Raw genomic sequence first — 13,805 nt, 5'->3', positions numbered from 1 at the left:
CCCCCCCCCCCCCCCCCCCCCCCCCCCCCCCCCCCCCCCCCCCCGCAACCCTCAGTTTGTTCTCTACAGTTAAGAGTCTCTTATGGTTTGCCTCCCTATTTTTATCTTATTTTTCTTTCCTTTCCCGTGTACTAAGTTCTGCCTTCTTTTTTTTTTTTTTAAAATTTTTTTTTTCAACGTTTTTTATTTATTTTTGGGACAGAGAGAGACAGAGCATGAACGGGGGAGGGGCAGAGAGAGAGGGAGACACAGAATCGGAAACAGGCTCCAGGCTCCGAGCCATCAGCCCAGAGCCCGACGCGGGGCTCGAACTCACGGACCGCGAGATCGTGACCTGGCTGAAGTCGGACGCCTACCCGACTGCGCCACCCAGGCGCCCCTAAGTTCTGCCTTCTTAAAGAACTCCACTTTTGTCTCCTCAAATGAAGTCCATGTTATCCTCCCTACTTCCCACTAATACAAACATGGGATTGCAACTACATTCCCTGCCCCCCAAGGTTCTTTCTATGCTTGAGGTACAGAGAGCATTTAAAACAGACCCTGGACAGACATTTTAGTAGATGATTGTATAATAAGGAAAATTATATATCTGGTCAGAAATTCAGCGGAAATGCCACGTGTTTAAGTCTGATGCCTGCTGTTACTTCATGTGGCTCTCATGGAAGGTAAAGGTGGAGTGAGCTTTGGGGAGAAGTGGGTCGCCTGGTCACCTCCCCTAGCCCCATCCTTTCCTTCCATTCCACACCCCATGCTGCTGCTCTGGTCCAAACTTCTCATTCTGCATTTGAGAAAACTGAAGGCCACAAGCTGAGACTCAGATTTATCAAACATTCACTACGTGCAGACACATGCTGGGGGAAATGCTCAGTTTCCGGGTGTTACGGAGAAGGAAGCTGAAATCCAGGGAGATGAAGTGAAATTCCTGAGGTCCCACATCAGATGGCCGAGTGGGGATTTGAGGCTGATGACAGTCCAGCCCTCATTCTAGTCTCTCCTGGGAGAGTGGGTCAAATGACTCAGTGATGGGAGAAAATACAACCCCGCTCCCAGTTTCTTAAAGGGCTCGCATAAACTAAGTAGATGGTAAGCACTTGTAAACAGAAGTAAGTGAAGACGTTTAATGGGACCAAATCATGCACATGATGCTGTCATCTGTGTCTGAGAGGATGATTCTGAGGATTTCTGACTTACAGGCATGCGTGTACGTGTGCCTTAATGGGTCACACCTGCCATTAGGGGCCCTGCAAAGTGCTAGGGTGGCAAATTCCTGAGTTTTTGTTTGTTTGCTTGTTTGGCTTTCTGTTCGTCTAATTAACTCTTACAGGGCAACTGTCTGTCAAGGGTGCAATTTCAGTAATTTAACTTTCTCTAAAGATACTTTAGTTGTTTTTTTTTTTTTTTTTTTTGATTACAAAGAAGGCACACTCCTCTTGCTCCATTAAATCTCTGAATTTAGGCAGGGTATTAAAAAAAAACAACCCCTAGGCTTCTCCACACCAGCGGGCTGTGACTTCTCTACATCTGCCTTTGTTTTCGGGCTCACCTCCCCAGAACCACTGCTTAGCCCAGTACTAGAGCACCAGGAAACACTTAGCTTTGAAAAGAGAAAGCGTCAATGGAGACTGAACTAACTGAAGGGCAGGAGGGATCAGGCCTCAGGCAGTGAGCTTCTGAAGCTGGACCTCTGCCTCGGTTACAGTGTGTCACTGAAGTTTTTACTATGTCCACTTCTAGAACATTTGGCTTCCTTCACCAAAACCAAGTCCCAGTGAGGATATAAAACCTGTCCTGTCAAGTTCAAAAGAGAATGCAGATAAATTGGACTTTGTAAACTAAATCTTGACTGTCTAGCCAATAAACTCTGTTTTATGATTCTTTTTAGAAACGACTGCAGCAGTAAATGCATCTTGTCACACGGTAGATGGCCAGCAGACCACAATTCAAACCCAGGTCAACTTGACTTTAAAACGGGAGCTCTCTCAATTTCCCCACAATGCCTAGCAGAGGCTGGGAAACACAACAGGCAAAGGAATTGCTTTGAAGTCTTTTAGTCAAAGAGTACAGGGCTTGGGGGTGGAGACAAGGGTTCCCACCCTCATTTTGCCAGGGACTTGCCGAGTATTTTTGAACAAGTTGCTTTCTCTCCCCAGCCTCGGTTTTCTTATCCATAAAGCCAGGTGTGTGGATCAGTGAGGCCCCTTTCCAGGTCATGATTCTGTAAACTACAGGTATTTTCAGAGCCTTAGTTTAGTTGATTAAGAAATGGGCTTAAAAATTTATTTGGAAAAAATAAAAATCTTTTATCATGAAAAGAATCCCAAGGAAAAGGTTGTAAAATTATGTCATTTGAAGTATAAAGTGTGGTTTGTTGCCACTGGAACCAACATAGGGATTCAATGCGATAAGAAAACCAGGTAAGGGAGGAAATATTTTTATGAGGTGTTTTTAAGTTTCCATGAAATAATTACTTCAAAATCACCAATTTAAACTTTCAAGCATCTTTCTGAGTGTGGCACGGTGTATATGAAAAAAAAAAAAAGCGCATCAAAAAACCCCAAGCAAAAATCGATTGATTTAATAATTTCCTTCAAAGCCCAATTAATTACAAAACCTGCAGAGTGCTTCACTGGTAGGTCAGAAGACTGAGCTTTGGAGTTAAGAGACCTGAGTTTAAGTTTTGGCTGACATTACAACCTCTCACTGTCCTGAACTATGAAAGGGACATAATAATCCTGTCTCTACAGATGTCCTAGGGAAGATCTAATAAACTGAAGAACTACTTTATATGAAGAACTGTTTCATTAGGACTAACTCCCCTTTCAAAAAAATTCTTTCACGAGATACAGGAAATTGACAAGGGCATTCAGATTTGGAACTCTGTTTGAACTGCTTCTTAGCAAAAGTTGAAACACTGCTACAATTCAAAGGAATGGGAGGGGCGCCTCAGTAGCTCAGTCCATTGAGCGTCTGACTCTTGATTTCGGCTACGGTCATGATCCCAGGGTCGTGGGATTGAGCCTGGAGTCTGCTTAAGATTCGCTTGCTCTCTCCCTCTGCCCCTCTCCCCTGCTCTCGCTCTCTCTCTCTAAAAGAAAAAGAAAATTAAATATACAATAAAATTCTCTAAGGCAGACGCAGCCTGAAAGCAAGCAAACAGAAAATCCAAACTATCGTTCATTACCCCCAAAAAGTATCTTCTTTTTCAGCAGTAAAGAATGCAAAGGGAACATCCCAGCCTAAAGGTTGGGAAACAGTTCAGAACTTGGCCGTCCAGAACCATCTTCACTTCCTTTTTTTTTTCTTTCCTCAGAATCCAAGTTGGCATCAAGTCTTGAGGGATGTGCTTTGCTTCTCAGACTACTGTACTTACGAATCATCTGGGGATCTTGTTAAAATGCAGATTCTGATTCAACAGATCTTTAAGTAGAATCTAGCCTGCCTTTCTAACCATCTCCCAGGTGACCGCTCTGCTGCTGGTCCATGGACACCACCTTGAGTAGCAAAGCTATTGGCTTACTGGGAAAAAAAAAATGGTGGATGGTTGTTTTTGGAGACATGCAGACACGGGTTCGAATGCCACCTTTATCAGGTCTTAGCTGTGTGATCTTGGGTGAATAACTTTATCTGTATAGTGGGATTAGTATCTATTCTATAAGTGATTGGAGGATCCTTTGAGATATTAATAAACAGACACAGTTCTTTTCAAATTAGTCTTTCCCTTGGCTCTCCTAAGCTCATTATCTTGTCCCCCATCACTCTTCTCTGATGATCCAGTTGGCTTATTTCTCTTTACTCTGAATCTTATTAAGTAGCTTGTGTGCACATGCACACACACCATACATTCTTTGAGGGCATGATCATATCTGATTTTATTTTAGTACAGAAATCAATAAAAAGCATTCTTAAAGTTAAATTTTGTTCATACAAAATTCTGAGTTGTACAGTAATACTATTGTTTCCTGGTGCATCATGTAGGGGCAGGGAGGCAAAGCTCTATTTTTTTTTTTTGGTGGTTACAAAAACGTGCTTTGGGTCAGATCTGAGTGCCAGCTGCACTTCCTGCCTAACAGACTGACATGCCTGGGGTCCGGTGTCTTCACCTGTAAAATAGGATTTCTGCCTTAAACTCAAGGGTTGTTGGGAGAATTGACTTAGTTAAGTTACGCAAAATCCTTACCTAATGTGATTGATTACAAAAATGACCCCATTTCCCCACTCCTCCCAGAATCCTTCCCGTTTTCTAAGGTGACCCTGAAGCTCCTCCCATTGAAAGGCAGAGTCTACTTCTCCACCCTTTGAATCTGGGCTGGCCTCTTCACTGGCTTTTAAAGGGGACTGGAGGAGGCGGCTCCTGGGTGGCTCAGTCAGGAGCTTCTGACTTTGGCTCAGGTCAAGATTCTCAGGGTTCGGTTTGTGGGTTCAAGTCCCATGTCAGGCTCTGTGCTGACCTGTGCAGAGCCTGCTCCAGAATCTCTCTTACTGACTCTCCCTCCCTTCCCGACTGTCTCTTAAATAAATAAACTTAAAAAAAAATAAAGGGGACTGGAGGAGAAGTAACTAGGCCTCCTTTTATAATCATGCTGAGCCAACATGTGATCAAGCCTGATGACTCAGTAGAGCTGTGCAGCCCAGCTACTCCCCGGTTGCTTTAGCTAATGGTCAGCCAATATTCAAGGGCAGGGTTGCCTTGGTGACCACACAGTAGCCATAAGGAGCCTGGACAAGACCAGTGGATTCACCAGGTCCAAACTCCTGGTCCACAAAGTCATAAACTAAACAGTAGTCATTTTAAGCCATTACATTTTGGGGTGGCTTGTTCTGCAGCAATGAATAATTAATAGTCTACAGAAGTAATTTCTCCATATGTAATGGTTGGGGAAGAAGGTACTTAACAGAAGATGAATTTCCCATAGCACCAAAATTTGTACTTTTTGGCCAATAGTAGTAGTAGGACGGTGACCAGGCTGGGAATTGGGATGCTCAGATTCTAGTCCCAGCAGCTTTTCCACTGGACAGCCATATGACCCGAGGCACATCATTTAACCTCTTTGAGCCTCAGTTTCCTCAACTGTAAATTAAGGTGCTTAGAACCAATAATTTTTAAGGTTCTTTTCTGGTTCTAAAAAGGTCTGAGGGTGCATTTTTCCAGAATGCCATACTCATTTCCTTGCTACGAGATAGTTCTGAACTCAATTTTTCTTGTCTTGTAGACTCAGAATGTAATCACAGACAACCTTGATGGTATCAGCTTTACTGTTTACAGCAGTTGGTTGTGACATTTCACACTTATCGTAATAGCCTTGTGCTGAATCTGTGAGGTGGGCCTCCTTGCCGTGGACCAGGAAGCCACATGGCCAAGCTCGTTAGGAGTCTAAAGAGAAATAATGCCATCTACGTTCTGGTGACAATCTAAGTATGTGGCTCTTAACAATTCTTCATGGGTGCAGGAAGACTTCTTTAATTCATTTTTCGGTTGCACTAGTCTGGAGGACTGATGCTGTTGGCTATCTGACCACCGAAGAAGGGGGATAATGCTTCAAAGCCATGAAGTACAGATCCAATCTTTATCACACATAAATGACCCAAGGTATGTACTCAATTATCAAATGGAAGGAAGATTTAACACCCAAATCAGAAGAAATGTCAAAACTCTTGGGTGTAGAGGCTGACTATGGGCCTAAGAAACATGTGAATCACAAATACACCCAAATACATGTTGTATGACAAAGCTATGCATGTGGCAGATGCTAAGGACACCTCCTCCCAAGTACGGGGTCCCACCTGTGTACTGGTCGCACATGCTCGGACACCGTACTTCTGCAAATGCAACAGAGCCTCCTCTGCAGACACAGCGGCCAAAAAAAAAAAAAAAAAAGGCTGTTCTACTGTCCACTTCTACAACTGCCATGCAATCAAGTTAGGGTATTTGCTTGTTTGTTTACTTATTTTTGAGAGAGTGATTGTGTGTGGGCTCTGCGCTGAGAACCGAGGGTCTGATGCAGGACTCGAACTCACAACTGTGAGATCATGACCTGAACAGAAGTCAGATGCTTAACCCACTGAGCCAACCCAGCTGCCTCTCAAGTCAGGGTATTTTTATTCCCAGAAGGAGTTAAGCTAAATCAGAGTGCATACACTACAAGGGCAATAGTCTATTCTAACTTAGCCTTCAAATCGACATATACAAGTGTACATGAAGAAGCACTGGGTTGTGGAAAGTGTGAAATCTATTTGGCTCATTCTTTATCAAAACCTTTCTCCGTGATGGAAACAAATGATGTGCAGCTGGAGAGTAGCAGTAGTCAGTAGGGAAAACACCGCAATGAAACACGGCTCACTGCTACCTGCCTGGAAAAAATGCAGTTTGAAATGACATGGAAATGAACTTTAGAGACGAGTCATCCAGTATTTTCTCTGACTTAATAGCCTAAATACCTTTGTCCTGCTACATATACATATCTTTAGAATCAATTCACCTCGCACTCTTCTCGTGTGGATTTTTATAGCAGCTACCTTGCTGGTATCTTTCCCATTTCATTCTTCTTCTTATAGCCAGAGAGAACTTTCTAAAACACAGATCTGCTTAAAATCCTTCAGTGGCTTCTCTGAAGGCTGTAAGATCCCCTAAGGCTAGGACTGTGTCCCGGGCACTTTGCTCAGTGTAGTGCCTGGTATCTCTAGGTTTACAAGCATCCTGTCTCCAAGGTCGAGGAAAGGTTTCATTTAATTTTAGAGAGCCACTTGTACACAGAATAGAATTTGCTGCTCACGGTAAAATTTGAGACATACCCCTTTTCTTTTTTATTTAAAAAGTTTTAATGTTTATTAATTGTTGAGAGAGAGAGAGAGAGAGAGACACAGAGCACGAGTGGGGGAGGGGCCAAGAGCAAGGGAGACACAGAATCCAAAGCAGGCTCTAGGCTCTGAGCTGTCAGCACAGAGACTGACTTGGGGCTTGAACTCACAAGCTGCAAGATCATGACCTGAGCTGAAGTTGGACCCTCAACTGACTGAGCCGTCCAGGTGCTCCTTCCTTTTGTCTTTTAATATTCACTGTAGCTCAGGGTCATCCTTTCTAAGATGCTTGATGACACTGATTGCATATTTTGAGTTTTTTTGTTTTGTTTTCTTTTTGAGAGAGAGAGAAAGAGGGAGTACAAGCCTGGGAAGGGGAAGGGGGGGGGGGGAGAGAGGGAGAGAGGGAGAGAGAAGGAACCAACTCCAAGCTGGCTCCACACCAAGTGGGGAGCCTAATGGGGGGCTAGATCCCAGGATTCTGGGATCATGACCTGACTAGAACTCAAATCAAGAGTCAGACACTCAACTGAATAAGCCACCAGGTGTCCCTTCAGTTCTATTAAGTATCTACTTCAGGACACACATTCATCTGATGGCTATGTTGTGTTTGAGGATAGGGTCATCTTGATGATATATAGTCCTTCTGAAGATTCCAATTTCTGTGGGATCAGAATATTCTCAGGTGAAAAAGGTGAGCAGATAACAGATTTCACTGTAACGTTATTCTCTTAAAACACCACTCAGGTGGTAAACACGCTAAGAAAGGCTACACCTCGGTGACCCATCTGACCTGCAGACAGGTGAAGGCTGAGATCTACCCTCCCCTAGGAGAGGCTACCGCGTCTTCTGAGTTGTCTAGATAGAAAGTCTACCTGCAAACCAGATAATGACAAAAAAGGGGGGCGGGGCAGGCAGCAGCTAGGTACTATTTAATGAAGATCCCAAAAGAGCCCAAGATTCAGGATTTTTGGAAACATTGTTAAACTAGGGGAATTTGCAAGTCCTGGTGAAGAAACCCAGGTACTGGGATTGAATACTGAATTGGTATTCAATCACTGTCTTTGCAAACGGGAGTCCATTCCAAGAAGCACAGCGAGTGGGCTTTTGCACCAAAGGCAGGGCAGTTCCAGGAGCAAGGACAGCAGTACCTGCTCCGCCCTTGGGCCGGACTCAATTCTGGCCAGAACTCAGCTAGGTTGTGTTTCCAGGCTCAGAGAGATGGTAGGTGGGAAGTCAGGGGGATCATTCCAGCTTCAGGCTATGGAATATATTTAGTTGACATGCAAGTTTTTGTTTTTGTTATTTTTAAGTGTTTATTTATTTTGAAAGGACGGGGGAGGAGAGAGAGAGGAAGAGAGAGAGAATCCCAAGCAGGCTCCACACTCAGCACAGAGCTGGATGCAGAGCTCAATCTCACAACCGTGAGAGCATGACCTAAGCTGAAATCAAGAGTCGGACGCTTAACCCACTGAGCCACCCAGGCGCCCCTGTTCTAAATCCAGATATGCAAAAGCTCTTAGAACACAGCTAAGATTGGTCATATTTATCTTTAGATGTCATTGGATATCGAAATCTTCAGAACCGTTAAGGACCAGCCGTGGGGCCAGATGCCACGAGACATGCACTCATCACATACTTGCTGAACAGAAAGAACAGTACCAGGATGGACACAGAGTGAGCAGAGAAGAGACATAAACCCAACCCCGCCTTCCCGTATTCATGTCTGCTCCATTCCTGTTCTGTGATCAAGGCAGCTTCTTGTAACTGATTCTTTACACGTTAGGAAAATACAAATAACCCCGGAATTATACTGACCCTTTAGAGCTTCAAAACACTGTTTCAATGACCTGCCTTATGACTGCTGGGGTATTCTAGAGACACTGCTGTTTAGCCTCAGAACCTTTAACATGTCTCCTAAAAATAGTATTAACTGGAGGATTAGATGTGGGAATAAGTGGAATTTTGTGTGTGTGTGTGTGTGTGTGTGTGTGAGAGAGAGAGAGAGAGAGAGAATAAATAGAATTTATTGTGTTTAAAAGCAGCGATCGCTTTCCATTTCCATTTCTACTTTCCATTTCTAGTTCAACTCTCAAAGGTTTCTCATCTTTTCTACAGCAATTACCATAACAGCTTGGGTACAACCACTCAGGACTTTCCTAAGCCAGGGTGAGAAGCAACGTAATTCTCTCACAGTGACAGGCAGATAATTAAAACACCTTCTTTAATGATCTGAACCACCTCATGGAACACTGACTTCTTCCAAATCTACTGGGCAAAAGTCTATACCACAGTGGAAAATAAAATGTACTAAGTTACTGAGGAGAAAATAAAATGTACTAAGGAGAGTTTTTGTTTTGTTTTTAAGGTTAATTACAGTCCTGGAGGGACTGTAAAAAAAAAAAAAAGTCCCACTGATTTTGAAATTTGTCTTCTATCACTGAAAAAACTTATTCAGTGGTGGTTTGTGAAAATCTCACCTCATCAGGGCTGCCAAGGTCAAGTGAGACCCAAGCCATCGCCCTGGGAGATGCCTGCCTAATTATTAAATATTCAGCAAACAGTTTGTGACCATTTAACAGTTTGCACCTGGCACGCTCTTACAGCGTGCGGCTTCCTAGAGCTGCACCCTCCCCGCTCCACCCCTTCTCACCGCCGCCCAGGGCGCCAGCACCCCAACCGGAGCAAATCCTGGGACCCAAGGACGTTTCAAAGAAACAGCGGCGGCCAACACTCCATTTCCGTTTTATTCGAAAACGCTCCGATGCTTAAAAATGGGGGAAGGGGACACTTAGAAATAAGGGGAAAATCGCTTGCAGTTTTTCCAACTCAAGTTCTCAGGCGCCGTAGAAAGTTCATTAGTTAGGGATTTAAAAACAAAAGTGTTTCATACACCAACGAGATGCCAAGCTTTCCAAACTGTCCTGGTCTTTAGTTTGGGGACTTTTTCAAGTCCCGCCGGCTCCCGCCCCCTCCCCTTCTCCCTCCTCCTCCCCGACCCCCGGGGCTGGATTTCGCCTCCCTCCCCGTGCCTTTGTTGAATTCTGTGACTTTTCCGAAGTAATCAAACTGAGAATTGCCTCACCCCATTTTTTTTTTTTCTTTCCACCCTGGCAGAAGGAAGTAAAGAAATAAAAACGACCTGCGAGAGAAGTCGGGGAAATAATGCCCCCAAGCCGAGGTCGGCAGGAGGCAAGCCCGCGGCGGGGCCCGACACGCGGGGCGGGGGACCGTCCCTACCTGGGGCCTGGCGGCGGCGGCGGGGTCGAGGTCGGGGCGCCCATGGCTTCGCCGGCCTCGGGCGGCGGCGCCGGGAAACGCCAGAGGCTCAGCGCCGCCCGGAGCCCGCCGCGCTCGCAGCGGCCGCCCCGGCGCCGTCATTGGGCCGGCGCGTCACGTGGCGCGGCCGGCGGGCGAGCCACCCCGGCACGCGTAACGCTTTACCTGCGCGCCCCGGACCGCGCGGGGCCCCGGCGGCTCGACCCCCCGACCCCCGGAGCCGGGCTGGCCCTCCCTCCCCGCGCGCGGAAGCAGCAAACCCGGGCGCTCGCGACGATCCGGGCGCGTGCCCACCGCCTGCCGGTGCCGGGAGACGTCTCGGTGCCTACTTTTCTGTCGCGCTGGACAGAGAAGGGAGCCCCCTGTGAATCCGTACGTGCACGTAAGCGCACCCCGTGGCAAACAGACCTGTACCCCTCACCCCCGTGTTTTTGTGTGTTTGTTTCCTTCTCATTTCTGGTTCATCCGCTGAGACCCGCTGTGTGCACTATCGCCTGCCTGCACCATCAGAGATGATGGGCTGACACACAGCGCGGACGCTGCCACGACGTAACTCCCAGGGAAGCTGCACACACTCGCCTGCACCCTGGACACCAAAGTGGGAGTTCGGCGAGGCCACGCTTTCCCCCTTCCCTCTCTTTTCCCGGGCTCTTGGCACCGCGGCCGCAGCCCTGCGTGCACACCTGCTGAGCTCCACGCGGTACTTTGTTGCAGTGCGTGCACCTAAGGTGGGTGGAGAGCTGGGGGCTCTTCCTTAAAATAGTAACTACTTAGGTTTTGGAGATTCTTTTCACCTGTGCTCCCAAGTGGAGTTGGGTTTGACAGGAAAATGCGTTAAGCAACTGCGCCACCTAGCTCACCCTCTTCTCTCCTCTTCCAACCGTCCAGGGAGAGCCAGGATACAATAGGATGCTGGAGAAGCAGCGGGACGGAATACTATTTAAAGACGGACATGCTGTCCTTAGTTGTTAATGTGTCCACTGCAGTGATTCCTGCCCCATTTACACGTATGTCAGGATTTGTGGGAGAAAGCTCATTTTTAAAAATCTTGCCAGTTGTCTAGTACCTACATGCTTTAAAATGATAGATGGAGAGAGAAGTTCTATGCTCTTTTGCATTATTTTCTGATAAAACGCGTTGTCATAATAGAGGCCCCTCATGCCCAACGTCTAGTGGACGCTTTACTGTCCACAGAATATTGGTACATGTCTCAGTTAATTTGTTCTGACCAAAAAGCCATTGGTATTTATCTTCGGTTTCAGAGTGTGATTGGTTCCCAGACTAGCAGAATCAGCTTCATCTGGAGGAATCTAGTAAAAATGCAAATTTTGGGGCTCTACCCCAGACATACTGATTCTGAAATAGGTGGGGATAGGGAGGGTGAAGAAGTAACCTTTTTTTTTTTTTTTTTTAAACAAATCTTCTTTTAACAAATGATGGACGTTCTAGTTTGAGAACCACTGCACTAAGGGACTCAGGTACCTTCATCTATCAGGCTGGGATTCTATACAGTCAGGAGTGGTGGTGTTATTGATTGTCTTAATTCAGTGTTACATAATTTGTCCTATTGATACACTGAGACAAAGCCCTCCCATGTGTCTATACACGAGTCGTCTGTACTCCATGCAGATCATGTAGAATGCCTCATGGAGGAGGCCTGAGGGGATCCGTGTGAAAAACACAGGCGAAAAACCTCTGGTTTCTTGATGTCTGTGGAAGTGAAATACCATGATTCAGTTAGTATTTTAGGTGTGTTCATGATTCCACTGGCATAGAAATCCTTCCCAACCGATGAGTCGCGAAAGATAGAAAAACCAGGGGTGCCTGGCTGGCTCGGTCGGCTAAGTGTCCGACTGTGGCTCAGGTCATGATCTCATGGTTCATAGGCTGCGTCAGGCTCTGTACTGACAGCTCAGAGCTCAGCACAGAGCCTGGAGCCTGCTTCGGATTCTGTCTCTGTCTCTCTCTGCCCCTCCCCTGTTCACGCTCTGTCTCCCTCTCTCTCTCAAAAATAAAAAACATTCAAAAAATTTTAAAGAAAAAGAAGGAAAAACTGATTTGAGTGGATTTGTCAATATAGTTCTAAATTTGTCAGCATTGTTCTAAAAAAAAGCCAGAATTTAAAAAAGTTTATGGTATTGGCTTACGTTATAACCCAGAACAGCACCATATTTATGCATTTTAGACTTTTGGGAAAGAGGTCACGGTTGGATCCTTTCCCTTTAGCTCTGGTGTCTCCACTGGGTGGAGAGCACTTTTCCAGTTGCCTGCATGGATGTCTTTACTTTTGAACTCTCTAGGTCCACCTTTATTTTAGTATTTCCTTCATTTTTGTCTCCTAACCTATTCATTTTACATCTGTAATTCTACTGTCCACCCAGTTTCAGTTGGAGCTGGAATTATGTGTGTTCTCCGTTGTCTGTCACGTAGCTCTGTCAGTTAAGCCCTGAAATCATGCCTCCTCTTAGCGTCCTCACTGCTGCTGTCCTAAGATCGAGATCTTCTACTTTCTGCCAGATTATTGCAGTAGTTTCTTTACTGGTCCCCAGCTTCTGGTCTCTTCCATCTCTGATACACCTGACATCGTACTGCCTGAGTCATTCTAAAATACCATTTCATCCAGGCCTATCCCTGTCTCAGAACCTTTTCCACAATTCCCTATGAGCTACAGAATAAAGTTCAATTTCGTGGATGTATGTTTTTATTTAAATAAGCTCTGTGCCCAACATGGGGCTTGAACTCCCAACCCCAAGATTAAGAGTTGCATGCCCTACCCAATGAGCCAGCCAGGCACCTCCAGAGTAAAGTTTAAAAAGCCAACATAGCATCTGAAGTCACCCACAGTATATGTTGACTCTTCCTGTCTTCCTTTTTTTGCTCACACAGATTCCCTCCCCTGAAATGTCTTTTTGACATTCTGACAGCTAAGTCCTGTTTATCCTTCAAGCCTCCGCTGTCACCTCCTCTCAGCCATCCTTTTTCAAGTTCCCAGTTCAAGTTCATTGCTCCTCTGCAGTGTGTTCTCAACACCTGCCATTCACTTTATCACAGTCTGTCTTACATCTAATTTAGTTGTGTCTCCTTTAGATTGTAGGATTCTGGAGGGCAAGGGTTGTGCAGGACTCATTTTCAAATCATCCTGGGGCATAAGCATAATGTCTTGGACAAAGTGAACACACAATATTTGTTGTGTCCTTGACCCTGGGAAAGAAGATGCTTCAGTTTGTTGAACAGCAAACTGCATGTATATGAAATGCTTTTATGAAAACGATAGCCAACTCCTGTACATTTTCTCAAAACTGAAAGAACAGGTGTAATCTTCAACCTAAAGGATTTAGATCAGAATCCAAGAAGGAATTCCCACCATGGGTAGTGGAATTGGGAGAGTTTTTGAAGGGGGCAATTTTTTTTTAATGTTTACTTATTTATTTTGAGAGAGAGAGACCACAAGCAGGGGAGAGGCAGAGAGAGAGGGAGAGAGAGAATCCCAAGTGGGCTCCATGCTCTGCACAGAGGCTGACGTGGGGCTCGATCTCACAAACCACAAGACCACCACCTGAGCAGAAATCAAGAGTGGGATGCTTAACTGACTGAGCCACCCAGGTGCCCCTCGAGGCGGCTAAATTCTAAACAGAAATGTCTAAGCTACATGAAGATGAAACCCAATAGGTAATTTCTTAATTTTTTCCCTAATGCCTTGATTTTAAGTTTCTCTAAGAATGATTGTTTCA

At 45.5% G+C, this 13,805-nt stretch overlaps 1 long non-coding RNA gene across 2 annotated transcripts in view; it reads right to left on the bottom strand.

Moving 5' to 3' along the window:
• Nucleotides 1-10,278, bottom strand: part of LOC125922701 (uncharacterized) — an 85,176-nt gene extending 74,898 nt beyond the window's left edge. Inside the window, exon 1 of one of the 2 annotated variants that reach the window (XR_007457749.1) lies at nucleotides 10,036-10,278. This is a non-coding gene — a long non-coding RNA (uncharacterized LOC125922701). The remainder of the gene's footprint in view (nucleotides 1-10,035) is intronic. The other variant, XR_007457748.1, reaches the window with a different exon arrangement.
• Nucleotides 10,279-13,805: the final 3,527 nt, after the last annotated feature.

Source organism: Panthera uncia, chromosome B1 (genome assembly GCF_023721935.1).
Source record: "Panthera uncia isolate 11264 chromosome B1, Puncia_PCG_1.0, whole genome shotgun sequence".
In the NCBI taxonomy this organism is placed as follows: Eukaryota; Metazoa; Chordata; class Mammalia; order Carnivora; family Felidae; genus Panthera; species Panthera uncia.
The sequence above is the reverse complement of the archived record's forward strand: the minus strand, read 5'-3'. Positions and strand labels throughout refer to the sequence as shown.